Source organism: Notamacropus eugenii, chromosome 4, assembly GCF_028372415.1.
Source record: "Notamacropus eugenii isolate mMacEug1 chromosome 4, mMacEug1.pri_v2, whole genome shotgun sequence".
Classification (NCBI taxonomy): domain Eukaryota; kingdom Metazoa; phylum Chordata; class Mammalia; order Diprotodontia; family Macropodidae; genus Notamacropus; species Notamacropus eugenii.
In genome coordinates this window covers 168,783,024-168,799,805 of record NC_092875.1, presented here as the reverse complement: position 1 = coordinate 168,799,805, position 16,782 = coordinate 168,783,024, and the positions used below count along the sequence as shown (strand labels likewise).

Sequence of the window (16,782 nt, the reverse complement as noted above, 5' to 3'; positions counted from 1 at the left end):
TCATTCTTTTTTATTTTGTTTGATTGATTCTTGATGTCTTGTAGAATCATTAGCTTCCACTTGCCCAATTCTTATTTTTAAGGAATTATTTTCTTTAATAAGCTTTTGTAGCTCTTTTCCATTTAGCCAATTCTACTTTTAAGGAGTTGTTTTTAGTGGATTTTTGTGCCTCCTTTTCCATTTGAACAATTCTACTTTTTAAGTTGTTTTCTTCAGTAAATTTTTGTATATCTTTTTCCATTTTTGTGCTTCCTTTAGCAAGCTGTTGACTTTTTTCATGATTCTCTGGCATCACTCTCATTTCTTTTCCCAATTTTTCTATTTCTCTTATTTGATTTTTAAAATCTCTTTTGAGCTCTTCCAGCAAGTCTTTTTGGACCTGAGACCAATTCACATTTTCCTTTGAGGCTTCCCTGTGGGTGTTTTGACATTGTTGTCCTCTTCTGAGTTTGTGTTTTGAACTTCCCTGTCACTATAGTAACTTTCTATCATCAGGTTGTGGTTGTTGTTTGCTCATTTTTCCAGCCTATTTCTGTGACTTTTAAAGTTGGGCTCTACTTCTGAGTTGGAGAGGGTACCGTCCCAAGCTTCTTGCATCTGAGGCCAGGGCCCTGTGGCTGACCTGCTGTGTAGGGGCCTGGCAGCTAGTCTGCTACACTGGGGCTACAAGGGCCTCTTTCTGTCCTGCTGTGCTGGGTCTACATGGACAGGGCCAAGGGACATTGCTTCTGCTCTGCACAGAGACTTGGGGTCTCTGGCTTTCTCGCTGGAGTGTGGCCTATTGTATTGCTGGCTTGCCCAGCTACTGCCTTCACTGGACTGTGTTTCCCCTTCACCCAAGTGAGATAGATCTTTCCTGCCAGCCTTCTAAGTTTTTATGGGCTACAAAATTGTTTCACTCAAACTTTTTCTTGGTTCTGCCTCTGCAGAATTCACTTCAAGGCATTCTTTTATAGTTGTTTTGAAGTGAGTTTGGGAGAGTGTAGGTGTGCTCCTGCCTTACCCATCAACTTAACTTTACCCCTTCTGGGAACACTTTCATAATTTTCACAAGCAATGGCTAAACAATCTCTGAAATAAAAATCATTCTTTATAAGCTTGTAAGCCCCTTTACTTCAACTGTGAGAGATCCTAGTTTCTCATTAAACCGCTCTGTTATTTTGGAATTTCACAACATTCTTTCAGCAACTTCTCTCCCAGAGTTCATAAGATTTATGACCTCCCTGAGGCTTAAGATCTAAGGGGGCTGAAAATCTGGCAAGTACGTAAAGAACTTCTCAGTTATTCACAAAGTATATGATTTTTTCCCCAAATTATATTATTCATTTCTGTAATGGGATACTATTTTGCTATAAGAAATGATGAGCAGGCAGATTTCAGAAAAACCTGGAAAGACTTACATGCACCAATTCTGAGATGAAGTGAATAGTGAAGTGAATAAAACCAGGAGAACATTGTACACAGTAAGAGCGACATTGTGTGATGATCAGCTATGATAAACTTAGCTCTTTTCAGCAATGCAATAATCTAAGACAATTCCAAAAGACTCATGATGGAAAATGTTATCCACATCCAGAGAAGAAGTTATGGAGTCTGAATACAGATCGAAACATACTATTTTAACTTTTTTGTTTTATTCTTTCTCGTGGTTTTTCCATTTCGTTCTGATGCTTCTTTATATAACCAACTTCAGATTGCTTGCTGTCTTGTAAAGAGGGGAGGTGAGAGAGGGAGAAAATTTTGGAACTCAAAATTTTATTTGAAAATGAATGTTGAGAAATATCTTTCCATGTAATTGGAAAAAATAAAATATTAATTAAATTCATATTAATTAAAATCAAATTTCAATTTTAATTAAAATTTAAAAATTCATATTATTCATTTTAAACAAAATATACCCAACTGAATTGACACTTTTTTTAACCATAATAGTCTCCATCCAAAGTGAGTTAATTTTTCAATGATACAGTTGTATCACTTTCTGGATACCAATTTTCAAACTAACAGCTTTTCTTATTTACAAAGATTTCCCAAAAAATCATAATACAAGAAAACTTAGAAGATCAGCAATAGTACCAAAAATATTCTGAACTTTTAAATCATATCACAAACATTTTTCCAGCCACATAATATCACAATTAGTTTGGATGTATCTTCTTATATAGTAAATCACTTTGTCCATCCATCAGTTTGGCATTTGATATGAACTACATGGGAAAGACCAGTGTAGAGTATTTACCTTTTTAATTCTTATTCATACAATTTCTACATCTATCACCTTAATGTCACATATTAAATGTATTTTCCATTAACTTTGATCTGCCTATAGAGGGTCAATCATTGCAATTATCTTAATAGAAGAACACATCTCACTTTCAATGGGACACCATTATTATTAGTTTGGGGACAAACTTAATCAATTTTGAATTTACAATTACAGATGGTATCATTCAAAATCGCTATTTCCCCGGATCGCTATGCTTTCAGCACTTTAGATTGTAGAACCTACTGCTTTAAGCTAGCCCCATTTCAAAGATTTATGGTGCATTTTCATGTTTTCCTTCTTCAAAAATCTTAGCATTTATAAAAGTCTCCCAACCATAATTTGGAAATTCACAGCCATTTCAGTTATAAATTTTATCTCTAGTTAGTTTATAATGCAACAATTTTCTACAAACCAGGAAAAATTTTTCTTTGCTTGTCTGACTTTGTCTCTGTAACCCCAACCTGGCTGAGGCTGAAATGACAGAGAGAACTATCTTGCAGATTTTTAAAATCTTATTTCCCTGCTGAAAGTCTGAAGTGAGAAAAGTCCCTGCCTCCTGGGATAAAGAATATACCATCTGATTACAGAGAGCAGGGAGAATTGTTTCATATATGAACCTTCATTAATCTTCCCTAGAATGCTAAACTCTCTTGCAATAGATTTTTATAGCAGTTTTTATGGCTGCTTATTTACTCCCCTTAGAAATCTTCCAAGGAGTAGAATCTACAAACAATGCTAGACAAGACACAGGACAAAGATATTTTTGAGCAGCTGTTGGGGGAAGATTGTGTTGTTGTGTTAGTCCTTTGTTGCCAAAGAAGACTATGCCATCAGAGAAATGATGACATGACTTGCACTTGACTTTGTTTTGAGTGAGGGAGGGCTGTGAGGTCACCAGCCTCACTTATCCTCCAGAGCCATCTGGATCCAGTGACCAGATATTCCTCAGGATGACTGGAGATGACCAGGATGCACTGGGAGACTTTGGGCCCTTAAGGCCAAGATCTTTGCAGGTACTCAATTAGGGTGAGGCAAAGTCCATTCATTGAATAGGCCTGTTTAAGAAGTAGCCAGGACATGGCCCCTTTCATGAAGAGAGAAGATAGAAAGGAAGAAAAAAAAAGTTCTCTACTCTTGGATATGAGTGTTTGGCTGGTAAAGGACTCACCCCCCAGACAACAGTTTATTTTTTGACTAGTACACATACACAAGCTTCCCTCCTTAATCTTATATTGTCCTAAGTGAATGATTGTAGGACTGATGTTAAGTGACAGGTGTCTTGGTCACTCAGTCAACTAAATGGATAGATTCCCTCTCAGCAGATCATGTGATTCAACTGATGGCCTTTGCATTGGCTTCCACCAGTATATAGTCACAAATTAGGTAATCAGTTTATTTTCTAATAGTCATGGGAGGCTGAGAATCATTTGAGTCCCACCAACTTCAAAAGAACTTGAGCTTCTGGCTTAGCCTTGAATGAGATAAAAGATTTCCAAGTCAGGAAACCCCCTTCCTAAGACAGCCAACTATTTCTATTGGATTCTCCTATTTAAATTCTTCCTTACTCCTTGATGTAGATTAATAGCTAACCTAATTTCCAGTCTACTGAGGTTGCTGCCAAAACTCTGAACATAGCAGGACAGTTTGTTTGTTTGTTATTGGTAACGAGGCCAATCCAGATTGTTGTTTTCATTTGGGGTTTTTTTCATACTTTTGTATCTTGCTCCATTAGCATTTTTTTCCTCCCAACTCTACTCAAGCTGTCTTTTCCCTAGAGAATAAATAGGAACCCCTGTGAATATATAGTGGTTCTGGTTGAAAAAGAAGGATTAGAAAATAATAGAAATGGATGTGAGAAGTCTAAGACCAAAGAGGTGTATTTTGTTTAAAATGATTTTTTAGTCATTAAGAAGATACATTGTAGGTAGGTGCTAAGCATCACTCACTCACTCAGTATGATGGTTCCATATGATAATCCAAATATAGAAACTCCTTTGTCTCTTAAATCTTTAGTTTTCTAACAAAACTCTAAGCCCTTGGCAATTTCTCAAATTTAATAATTTTTCTCAAGTCTGCTGACATTTCTACTGGTCATACTAGTAGTATAAATTCTGCAATTACTTGGGCTCTAACTTTAGTCATTCTCCCCTGGAACAATTCCCATATTACTCTGAAAATGGCATCTATTATCGTCTTGTTCTAGTTCAGGCAGGTATTAAGATTAGTGCTGACTGAATCTTTTCACGTTGGAAGAGCAGGAAAGATTTTTCAGGCAATATATTCTGTCAGAGGTCGAGGTTTGGGGCAGAACTGAAGTCCAAAACAATAGGGTCATTTGCTAGTTTGGGAATAAAATAGACCATGTCATAGTGACCTTAAAAGAGCCAAGGTAGGGAATGAGGTGAGCCTTTCTTGTGAGGACATTCAGAACTACCAGTGAAGTGCTTTTCCCTTGGAGAAGTGATAACTCATTGGTGAAATCTATCTTCTCTGCCTCCCAGGATCATTATGGATTCGGAAGTGGTTATTATAATTCACTTGATTTCCCTATGAAATACTTCACTCCAACTTAACCCTCAGAAGAAACAGATCTGCTGATTGATTTCTTGTCTGAAGTTGGGCAAATAGTCTTCTAATGCTAAAAGTTTAAAGGTCATTAATGACCCTCTGGGTCTCACTGAAGAGTTATTATAGTAAAATTGGTCTTTATAATATTTATGCTTGGGGGGACATACTTGTTAGTCACAGATGGAGCAGCCCATCAGTTGGGCTTTTGATCTAAGAAGATGTCAATATCTGTGTGGCAACCCATATCCCAAAGATGCACAAGTTCTTCTAGAAGACATGGTGTTGCACAAGGGTATATGGCACATAAATTACCTTCTGTTTCCCTGGAAATTAAGGCCTCCCATGAAGAGGGTGAGGAACACTTCACATAGGGTGTGAGGGGCCACTCTTCCTCCCGGGTAGGTTTAGGTTACCAGTAGAATCCAAATTGATTAGATTTTCCTCTAATTTACTGTAGACTAGATCTGTAATATCCATCAGATAATTATGCTTAGGGTGAATAAACCTTTGGACTTAGGCCCTGAACCAGCACCCACATGGATCTAGCATTATCCCAATGGAACCCCTCTCACAAAAAGCTAATGAATCTTTTGTTTGAGAATTTCCTACAGGTAACACAAAAAGTATTAGATGACCTACTTCAGTCAGAATTTGCTGAAGTTCATTATCAGACATGCCCTCTTATCAGGCTGTCTCTGACCCAGCCACAAGCCTAGCTTACCAAAGGATATAAGAAATGCCACAATAGTGCATTCAGTGCAAATATTCTGAGGTCAAAGGAAAAAATGAAACAATGGAGACTCAGAAACTCCATGGCCTGGGTATACAATTTTGCTTGGGAGCTCATCTAGCTGCTTGATTCTCCTGTGGTAGTATCCTGCTATACTCACAGTCAGATATATCTCATGCAGAGAAAGAAGGAAAAAAATAAGCATTTATTAACTGCCAGGCACTTACGTGCTGAACATTATATGCTTTATAAACATTATTTCATTTGATTTTCGCCACAACCCCAGGAGATCAGTGCTATTATGAGTGCCATTTAAGAAAGGGGAAAGGAGCAAATAGGTGGTGATTGGTAGATTTTTTTTTTATATTTCTGTTTTATCTTCTTGTTCTAGAACTTCAGGGCAATTTTCCTTAACAATGTCTTGTAATATTGTATTGAGATTCTTTTTTCATCATAATTTTCAGGTAGTCCTACAATTCTTATAATGTCTTTCCTCAATCTGTTTTCCAGATCAGTTGTTTTACTACTGAGATATTTCACATTCTCTCCTATTTTTTTCATTCTTTTGATTTTGTTTTATTATTTCTTGGTGTCTTATAACATCATTAACTTCCCCTTGCCCAGTTCTAGTTTTCAAGGAATTATTTTCTTCCTTAAGTTTTTGATTCTCTATTTCTAATGAGTTGACTTTCTTTTCATGATTTTCTTAGAGTGCTCTTATTTTCTTTCCTATTTTTTCCTCACTCCCTTTTTGATTTTTAAAGTCCTTTTTAAGTTCTTCCAAGAACTTTTTTTGGGCTTGTGACCATTTGATGTTTTTCATTGTAAAAAGAATAGCTCTTCTTAACTGCACTCTCTTTCTCTGAATGTGATCTCAGATGTTCTCTATCTGCATAGTAGCTATCTATGGTTGGTTCTTTTCTCCTTTGCTTACTCATTCATTTTGATTTTATTTTGTTTTTAGCAGCTTATTATTATCAAGTTCTAGTCCTGAGGTGTGGGGAATGATGGCTCCAGGCCTCAGGTCCTTCATACTATTACTTTCCGAGATTTGTCCCAGGGTCCTCTTGTCCACCTTGAAGCCACAATTAGGGGCACCCCAACCATGCTGTCCCCAAAATACTTGCTTCCTGTTGTCCCTCTGATGTCTACAGACTTCAACTGTCCTCTCTGCCTAGGAACTGAAATCAGACACTTTGCTATCCTGTGAGTTCCCACAATAGGCAGGGTCCCAACCCCTCTGCTACCACACTCACCAGGCATTGGCTAGCTCCTTCTTCCTCCAGGACTGAGTCTGTTAAGTACAGCTATGTTTGGTATGCCTTGACAGTGGCAGGTTCTTCAATCTTCTCCTACTCAACAGTCCAGTCCCAGAAGTGAAAGTTCCTGAGACTGAGATTGTTTGCCACCCAGGTGCCCCCAGGACTTGTATGTTAATTCCTTGGAGTTGACCTGGAGGTGTTTACACTTCATTCAGGCTCAATCTCCTGGAGGTCAAGTCTTTCCTGGAATTTTCTCAAGTTATTTTGGGAGGATTACTGCTTTACTCCAGCTTTTGTTTATCTCTGCTGCTCCACATTCGCTGTGAGGCAATGTTCTCCTTTTTTGTGTGTGGAGGAAAACTGGAGAGCCTCAAGTGTTCTGACCTACTCTGCCATCTTCCCCTAAAGTAGTTTTAAAGTGAATCGACTAGTTTACACATCCTTCTCTTTGCAAAGATTTTTTTCCATCTCTGTCCTCCTTACTGGAAACAGTCACTAAGTGAATGTTACATGCAAATGGTACTTTAAGTATCATCTATAGTATGTAACTGACCTTTGTCACATGAGCTATAAGGCTTATTTTAGTCCTTATATTTACAATTTTCAGGTGATTCATTTTAACTTCTCAACTTCTGTTCCACCTGTGTCCAAACATCAAAATGTGTCTGTCACTTTTATTCAGACTTATAATACAGCATAGTACCTCTCAAGAAAATCAGAATTATCTTTCCTATTCACTGCTTTTTTTCCTAAAGTAGTTGAACAGTATCTTTTTAGTCCTTAATCAATTAGTCCACACTTCTGGTGCTCTTGTCTCTAAGTGCTTCTAATATCTAGTTTTTCTATTAGTGTGAAAGTCAGACTCAGGGCTTTTCCAGTGACTTAGATCAGGTAAAATGTCTCTTGGACTGATCTCAAGTAAATTGGTAGATAGCTTCCTGAACAGGTCAACTCTTTTCCTTTCGGTAAATTTCTTCTAACAACAGCTCTTATCCTCAAAAGGCCATCTACTCTTTCCTCTCCTGCCATATTGATGTCATAGATTATAGAGAAGGTAAAATGAACCACTTAGCAGTATGTGTTTGTTTTCTTTTCCCTTCATTTCTGAATCCTGGTCTTTTCTGTCCCATAATCACTGACTTTTTCCTATTGTCTCCCTCCGATGAGATTCCCGTTAGCAACTGATTGCTAATACTTAGCATAGACCTGACAAAAGTGAAGGGCGAAAGTTCAGGGTTGCCTGTGCCTGAATTTGCAGATAGTATGGGCAAAGCTTACCCATTAATAGACAGATGTTCTACAAAAACATTCAGCTGAATCACTCATCCAGACCAGCAGCTGTCCTAAAATCAACATCTCTGCTGGAAACAATCTCTGCTTCCACTGCTACTTACTTCCCAGCAGAACTGCCTATAGGTCTGCAAGTTGCCTTTTGCAACGGCTGCTCCAGAAGCTGGTTTCTTCTACAAAACTGCTCCTGGCTAGATGTCTCAGCTTTCTAGTGACCTTCAGCTGATATTTGTTCTTTTTATTCCCTTAGAGAAGTTAATATTAACCAGGGACTATTTTAACACTTTGGGGACTAGAAGCACACAACCCTACAGTCAGAGAAACCATTAGACATTTAAGTCTTATGTTTTTACTTTACTGATGTCCAGAACCTTTGGTAATACGCCAAATATTACTTTCAAATTCTATTATAACCCTGTGTGAAGGGTCTGGTTTCCTTCAAATAAACCTTGAGTATCTCAATTGGGTGTTCATCTGTTGCCGAAGAAGACCATGCCATCAGAGAAATGATGATATGACTTGCACTTGACTTTGTTTTGAGTGAGGGAGGGCTGTGCAGGTCACCAGCCTCACTTCTCCTCCACAGCCATCTGAATCCAGTGACCAGATATTCCTCAGGATGACTGGAGATGACCCAGGATGAGGCAGCTGGAGTTAAGTGATTTGCCCAAGATCACACAGCTAGTAAGTGTCAAGTGTCTGAGGTGCGATTTGAACTCAGGTCCTCCTGAGTCATGCACTGGTGCTCTATCCACTGCACCACCTAGGTGTCCCATCTCAATTGTACATCTTCCAAGGAGCTGTGGTGAAATGTAATAGGTAGATTTCTTTTATTCTCTCATCTGACCTGTGATCCATGTACATCACCTTAAGGGCAAGACAGCATTAGTCTTTGTTTAGTTACAGTAATGTTGTAGAAGTGTGCTAAGATTGTCTGAGAAAAGTTGTCATGTCCTAGAGTTCATTTATAAAAACAACAGCCCAGCGCAATTATACTTTCAACAATTCTGTACAAGAAAAACAGTTACTTGTCAGATAAAATTTTTAAAAGATCAAAATAATTATACCCTGCTAAAATAGGAGAGAGAGGGAGAGAGAGAGAGAGCTCCTTCTTCCTCCAGGACTGAGTCTGTTAAGTACAGCTATGTTTGGTATGCCTTGACAGTGGCAAGAGAGAGAAAGAGAAAGAGAGAAAGACAGAGAGAGAGAGAAAAGAAAAGAGACTCATCATCCTTAATTTGTATTCATTCTGTGCACTGTCTCACACCAAAAACTGTATGGGATGTATTATGTCTTTGCTTTTCCCATTTGAATCTATATTAGTTTTCTCATGAGATTTCCATACTTCTCACCGATTTTCAATTTAGATAATAAAGCCATTGCCCAGGTCCCAGCCTTGCAGAGCCTCTGCAATCATTGTGTTACTATGTACTCTATAGCCTTCCTGGGCCAGATGCTGGCAACTGTTGGATATCCTGCAATTTTTCCAGCTCAGGCTGTTGTGGAAGCTAAGTATCTGTTCTCAAAAAACACAATGCCTATGTGATGGAGAATTACTACAGCTGGTTGAAATGCCTCCTCTAAACTTGAAACAGTCAGGTCCCATGAAATCTTGGTGTTTTCTGATCTAAGATAATAACCTTGCTCAAATAATGGTTGCAGAGGAGATGGGGGAAATGTTTCATTTAGTGACCCTGTAGCAATAATAGCACTTATCTCCAGAGACAAATGTTCTGACCCCACTCAATGGGACATATTCTAACTTGGCTCTATGGATAGGAATACAATCTGAAAACTGGGAAAGGGATCCGTCCCTCATAAAAAAAAAAATTGAGTCTAATGATGGAATACACCGTACTCTGATCCAGTTTGTTGACTAGTAATTGCTTTTAAAATTGTCTGTGCTTGTTTTTAAATAAAATTCTCTCCACTCCTACTGGGCCAAAGGGGCAATTGTAAAGGCATTGAATTAAAAAAACAACAACAACAAAGCTGATGGCCATCTTCCACTTGATTGGAATCTTTGTGGACAATCACTACCTATAATTAGGACCAGCTGTTTGATTTGAATGCATTCTCATTGACAAATTCCTCCTCTATAGTCCCTTTCAAGTAAGTGGCAAGGTCCTCTGACCAAGAGGCAAGCTGAATGCTTTTCCTCACCATATCTCTAAGGAAATGAGAAAACTGACTCAGATCCTGAGGCAAGTAACTTCATCCCATGAATCACATGTCCAACAGGGGCAGCAAAGTCATTCCTTTTTATGTAGCTCATTGCTGTCTCTTTAAAGAATGTAGAACCATCTCTTGCCGTTCTTTTTAATTGTTCAATCAAGAGATTAAAGGTAGTCTTGAGGACTATACCATGCTTAAAATGAGAGGAGAAAAGGGACAAGATAGAAGTGTTCCTATGTCTAATTTTTGCCAGATTCCTAGATTCAGTCTATCTGTTGGATTCAAACGATTTCATGTATAGTAAGGAATAGCCTCTTTGAGGCTGTCGATCAATAATGATACACAGTTTGTCCCCAAAAGATTCAGTGTTGTCCATGTGGCAACTTTGCTCCTGTTGTCCAGCTTCTTAAAAAGAGAGTCTGAAGTGTCAGCCAGCCACTATGGCAGAGACTATCCATATATATACAAGGGGACACTGGTTTTCCTGTTGTATAGTTCATCACCCAAACATAGATTACCAGTTCCAGAGTTAAATTAAAAAGTAAAGGAGAAAGAAGACAACATTGTCTTACCCCTGTATAAATAAGGAGATTCAAAGGAAAAACTATCCTTGAAATGAAAAGACGTCTTTCTACTCTGATAGTCTTTGTATAACATTAACGCCCTCATAATGCAAGCCAGTCTACTTTGATGTCAACATTATGGCACTGAGCTAAATGCATTTGTCAGTTTCCACTAGGCCACCCCACACATCCTTATGTTTTAACCTCTTCTGTGATAGATTGCAGTGAGAAATTATATTCACAGGATAAATTGATTGATGTTGAAACTCTTTTGACCCTGCTAATGTATTCATGGCTAGTGCTCTAGTCTCTTAACCTTTTTGATAAAACTGAGGCATTGATCTCAACCATGGTGTTATATAGGATATGGGTCTCTAGATGGAAGAAAGATTCTTATCACCTTTCTTGTAGATTAAAATGTCATTAGAAATTTGTCACTCCTTTGGGACAATTTCATTTGTGCAAAATGATAAAAAGTAGTTACTAAAATATGTTCCCTTTAGAACAATCCCTTGTAGTGTCCAGTACATAATGCTATATAGTCTGGGAGATTCATTCTTACAGTGTCTCAATGAGTCCAAGCCTCAGGATGCATAAAGGAGCCCAGAAATGGTTTTTTCACATCAGCCAGAGTATTAAAGTTAGGTACCAGTCGGAGTAAACTACGAAGAAACTGGTGTTAGGACCAACTACATCTTTAAAATACAAAATTGATATTGGGATCCGATAAAAGAGAAACTTCACTGACTATACTGAGGAAAATTTGAGTATAGTTAGTCCTAAACAGTCTCTGAATCTGTAGGATTTTTAGGATTTGGTATTGTAGACATTATTAAAATTCTTCCAAATACCATTGCACTTAAAATTCTCATGTGTTTTTTTGATGGAATTTGTAATTCTCACCTGAAAGTCTACTCTATTTTTGTACTTGTTAAAATTTGTAATCCATCCTTTTTGAAAACCTGGTAAAAGTGATTATTTATTATTTGGTGATACTCTGTTGTTCAAAGTTTCATTACCAGTTTCCCTGTTTAATGGCATTTCTGCTACCTCAGTGAAAAGTATCGGAGGAGCATCCAGATCAGTAGATTCATCATTCCTTTTATTAGGTCCTTATGCTTGCTGAGAGACTCATTCTATGCCAAGTTAGTTTCTATTCAGGTTTGTTTCTTTACTATTTGCACATCTCTTGGCCTGGGCTATCCCTAATAGGGCTTATTCAGATTGCTTTTTTAAATAGACCTCTTAATAAACTTTCTGTTTTCTCAGTGTGTACTGAAACAATGGCTCCTTACTGCTGACCCTTTGTTACTCCAAGAGGAATGGAAGAAGACAGAACATGTTCTATTATCATAGATGGAGTTATATGAAACCTTGCAGAGTAAAGCTCCTTAATAAGAACTGGTATTGTAGGGATTACTAAATTTGGTACATCCATGGTTTTAAAATGGTACAATCCTTGTTGATACTTTAAGTATTTTCTAGCTCCCTATACAAATAAAAATAAGCTTCCATCTGGGATTTTCGGACAGACTTTAATAGATCTTCATGCTGCTTACAGAACTTTAAGAGTGGCATCTAAAATCTAGAGCAAACACAAAGTTCACTGTATAATTTTCTAGGCCAATCTCTTCTTCATCATCTGATGTCATTAGTCAAGAGCCACTTTCAAATCTGAATTAAACAATTAAATTAATTTAGAAAATAATAAAAAATTAAAATTTGATGCTATTAAAACTATCACTCCCATGACTAATCCTAAACTTCTCTATGTTTAATCTTAAATCATCCTTATCTACTAAGCCCAGTACTTTCCCTAAAACTATCCCTGAACTTGGTACTACCTAAGAAATAAAGTGGTGGATCAGTAGCATAGGTTGGGTACACAGTAGTCAGTGTAGTAATCAAAGCAGTCAACTGAAAATCTTGAAAAGTGAGTGTTGAAAACTAAAAATAAATAATTTAAAAAAACTCTCCCTGAACCCTACTACTAAGTCTGAAGTTGTAGCTTTGATTCTCTTAAATAATACTTTCCTATCTGCTCTCATAATATTCCACTATACAGAAAAGAAATCTATGGGCACTCAATCTTTTGTTTGGAGTTTTAAAAAATTAGAGAAATAAACTGGGAAAAATTGTGAATAGAAGGAAATCTCATCCAAAATGAAAACCTACTGTTCAAGAATTTAGTTCTCAAATCAATTTGTTTTTTTTAATATGGACATATAAGGATCTTGAAAAGACTTGAAAAAATATGTCTCAGGAGTTACATCTTTTGTGTAATAATCATTCTAAACCTGTTATCCAGCTAATGTTGAATCTTTTGGTCTTGCAAGTGGTCAAAATGTTGACATGTGACTCCCTCTAGTGTTGAAGATGCATTACCATTTTGTATTGGACATGCCTAGTACAGACTGCTCCAGACTGGAATTTGTTTGCTACCAACTACCAGAATCAATTCTGTGCTTTGTAAGGTGCTTTAAAACACATTCCAAAAGCAAAAGACAATATGGACAACTATTAGAGGATTAGTCATTGTAAATTAGAAGCTATAATATGCAACCCTCTCTCTTTACAAGGGGGAAAGAGTCTTTTATAAATTTTTACTTAACTTTGTTTAAAAAAAAATTCTAAGACATTCCTCTTCTTTAGCTCTGACCCAGGGACTTGGAAAGAAAATACATAAAGTCCAAGATGGAGCTGGGCGGAACCACCTAGAGAGGCTTCATGGTTTCATTAGTTCATTTTGCAGAAGTAGCTAAATTTTGTCTGAGGTGAGGAATGTAAAGAATTTGGCCATAGCCTTTGCCTTCCACCTCCTCCCTATCCCTCAATTTACAGAGCTTCCCCTTTTGGAACTGATGCAGTGGACTTTGCTTTTGGCTCCTGTGATTCTCTCTATGTGCTATTTTCTAAACCCATATGGATTATTAAGCCTCCTGAGCCTTGTTGGGTCTACGAGGTGGCTTGCTTCAGATCTGCTTCACCTAGTTCCTAATTATTTCTCTTCCTTCTGCTGCTGCTGCTGCTACCACCACACTTTCCATTCATGGGTGCCCCAATATTATTAACTACTTCCCTCTTTCTCTTATGTCAGCTGTCACTATTCAAAATCACATTAATGTATTTTCCATGGTTTATTTATCAGAGGGCAGAATATATATGAATCTCAAATTCATGCACCAAAGTAAAGTAACTAGGAGTATAATAAAAATAAATCTACCTAGTCAAGGACTAGGTGATATTTAAGCTTTCTAAGTATTTTATTGTGGATAGTTCCACAAGTCTATTTTGGCTCATGACCCTCTCTGAATTCTCCCACACCAAAACATCTTACTCTTTCCCATCCCCAGAAAGTGATGTGCTACCACCTTACCAATGGTTCCTGCTATTGATATAACTTCTCAGTAAATACCATTTTATAGAAATTAATTGACTCCATATATAGCCTTGATTGAATTGCTTACCTTCTCAGTGGGGATGGGTGGGGAGGGAGGAAGGGAGAGAAGTTGGAACTCAGAGTTTTAGGAATGAATATTGAGAAATGTTTTTGCATGCAACTGGGAAATAAGAAATATAGGTAATGGGGTATAGAAATCTATCTTGCCCTACAAGAAAACAGAGCAGATGGGGATAAGGGAAGGGAGGGGTGTGATAGAAGGGAGGACATATTGAGGGAAGGGGTAATCAGAATGTAAGGCATTATGGGGGTGGGGGTAGGGAAGAGATGGGGAGAAAACTTGGAACTCAAAGTTTTGTGGAAATGAATGTTGAAAACTAAAAATAAATAAATAAAAATGATCTGGAAAACAAAAAAAAAGAAAAAAAATGAATTGGCTAATGGTTATTGGGGAGATCAATTAGTAACATGATATTGGAGAGACAGGGGGAAGGACACACTATATGGGAGTACATGAGTAACTGTATTAGACAACCCCAATATACCAGGGAGAAGTCTAGAAACCTAAAAGGGGAGCAGCAGGTATCCATATTTTGGGGACCCAACCTTCTAGTCCTATGTGGGTTATAGGACCTCAGAGCATGCATTAACATATAATATAAATATACATATATGTAACTAGATAGATAGACAGATAAATACTTATTAACCACATACTATGTGCCAGTACCATGCTAAGTGCTGGGGATTCAAAAGGAGGTGAAAGACAGTTTTCAATGGAATGGAGGAGACCACACACAAACAAATACATACAAACAAGTGCAATAAAAACTAAAGGACAGAAAGGAGATAATTAATAGAGGGAAGGTACTGAAACGAAGAGGAGTTGGGGAGAGCTTCCTATAGAAGCAGCAATTTTATTTTGGACTTAAAGGAATCCAGAGAGATCAGTAGTTGGAGCAGAGGAGGGCGAGTGTGACAGGTATAGGGGAAAGACAGAGAAAATGCCCAGAGCTAAGAGATGGAGTGCCTTATTTATGGAATAGACAGGAGTCCAGTGTCACTGGATGAAAGAAGTTGTGTCAAGGAATAAGGGGTAAGAAGACTGGAAAATCAGGAGAGGTTCAGGTTATGAAGGGCTTTGAGTGCCAGAGCATTTTGTAGTTGATCCTGGAGGCAATAGGAAACTAGAAGAGTTTACTGAGTAGGTAGGTAACACGGTCAGACCCCAATTAGGAAAATCACTTTAATGATTGAATGGAGGGCAGATTGGAGTAAGGAGAGACTTGAGACAGATAGACCCACTACATGAGATGATAAGGGCCTGCACTAGAGTGGTGGCAGTGTCAAAGGAGAAAAGGAGCCTATTTGAGAAATGTTGCAAAGGTGAAATTGACAGGCCTGAGAACAGATTGGAAATGGGGTAGGAGGATGACAAGATATTGAGGAATGCAGGGGTGACACCTAGGTTACAAGCCTGAGGAACTAAGAGAATGGTGTTGCCCTCTACGGTAACAGGGAGGTAGGAGGGTAGAGAGGGTTTAAAGGAAAAGATAATAAGCTCCATTTTAGACATATTGAATTCAAAATATCTAGTGGATATGCAGTTGGAAATGTCAAAGTTGTGAGACCAGAGGTCAACAGAGAGACTGGGGCAGAATAGGTAGATCTGATCATTATCAGCATAGAAATAAATGGTAAGTAAATCCATGGGAAATGATGAGTAGTATAGAGGGAGAAGGTTTGGAAGAGTTGGGATAGTTGATAAGGGAGATAGAGTAGGATTGCCTAGCAACCAGGGGATCCAGTTGAAGTTATTTAACATAAATTTATAGTGGACCCAGTCAGAAGGGTTGCTGTATGATTTTCTGTCCTTTCTTCCCCTCTGAGGTTCTACCTCTTCTCTTTTTCTAATTTTCATTTATTTTTAATTTATGAAATAAACATTTCCATAATATAGTAGAATAAAAGAAAGTGATTGCACATGAAGCTGCAAATCTGTTACGTACTTGTTATTCCTTTTAAATATATAATAAAATCATCATGTAAATTTCTTTTTTTTTTTCTTCCCCCTCCTACCCTAGAGATGGCTACCATTAGACGTGTGTGTGTGTGTGTGTGTGCATGTGTGTGTGTACATGGAGGATGGGAGGGAGGTAGAGATCAGGCAGAGAGAGAAGGAGAGAGAGGTAGCTCATTGTTTTCCCCACGGCTTTATCCTTAGCGGCTGTTTCTGACCACTGGGTAAGTTTATTGTTTATAATCCAAACCAATTCTTCTACTCCCCAAGGTTAGTTTTTGAACTGAAAATGATTTGGAACATTAAAAAAAACGAGGGAACAAATAGAACAGCCAATGGTAGATAGAAGAAGAGTGTGAAAAAATTACAAATGTTCTTAACATTAAGAAGAATGCTCTATTTCTTAACTAGAGCACCTCAAATTCCCCTCAAACATACCAGTGTGTTTTAGAAATGCACCACTTTAAGAACAATTAAGAAGAATCACCTGTAGGCTCCCTTACTTAGA

General features: G+C 37.8%; 1 protein-coding gene across 1 annotated transcript in view; it reads right to left on the bottom strand.

Annotated features, from left to right (window-relative positions):
• Positions 1 to 1,831: 1,831 nt before the first annotated feature.
• Positions 1,832 to 16,782, bottom strand: part of PSKH2 (protein serine kinase H2) — a 176,832-nt gene continuing 161,881 nt past the window's right edge. Inside the window, exon 10 of the mRNA XM_072603651.1 lies at positions 1,832 to 8,983. The gene's annotated coding sequence lies outside the window, so the exon portion shown is untranslated. The remainder of the gene's footprint in view (positions 8,984 to 16,782) is intronic.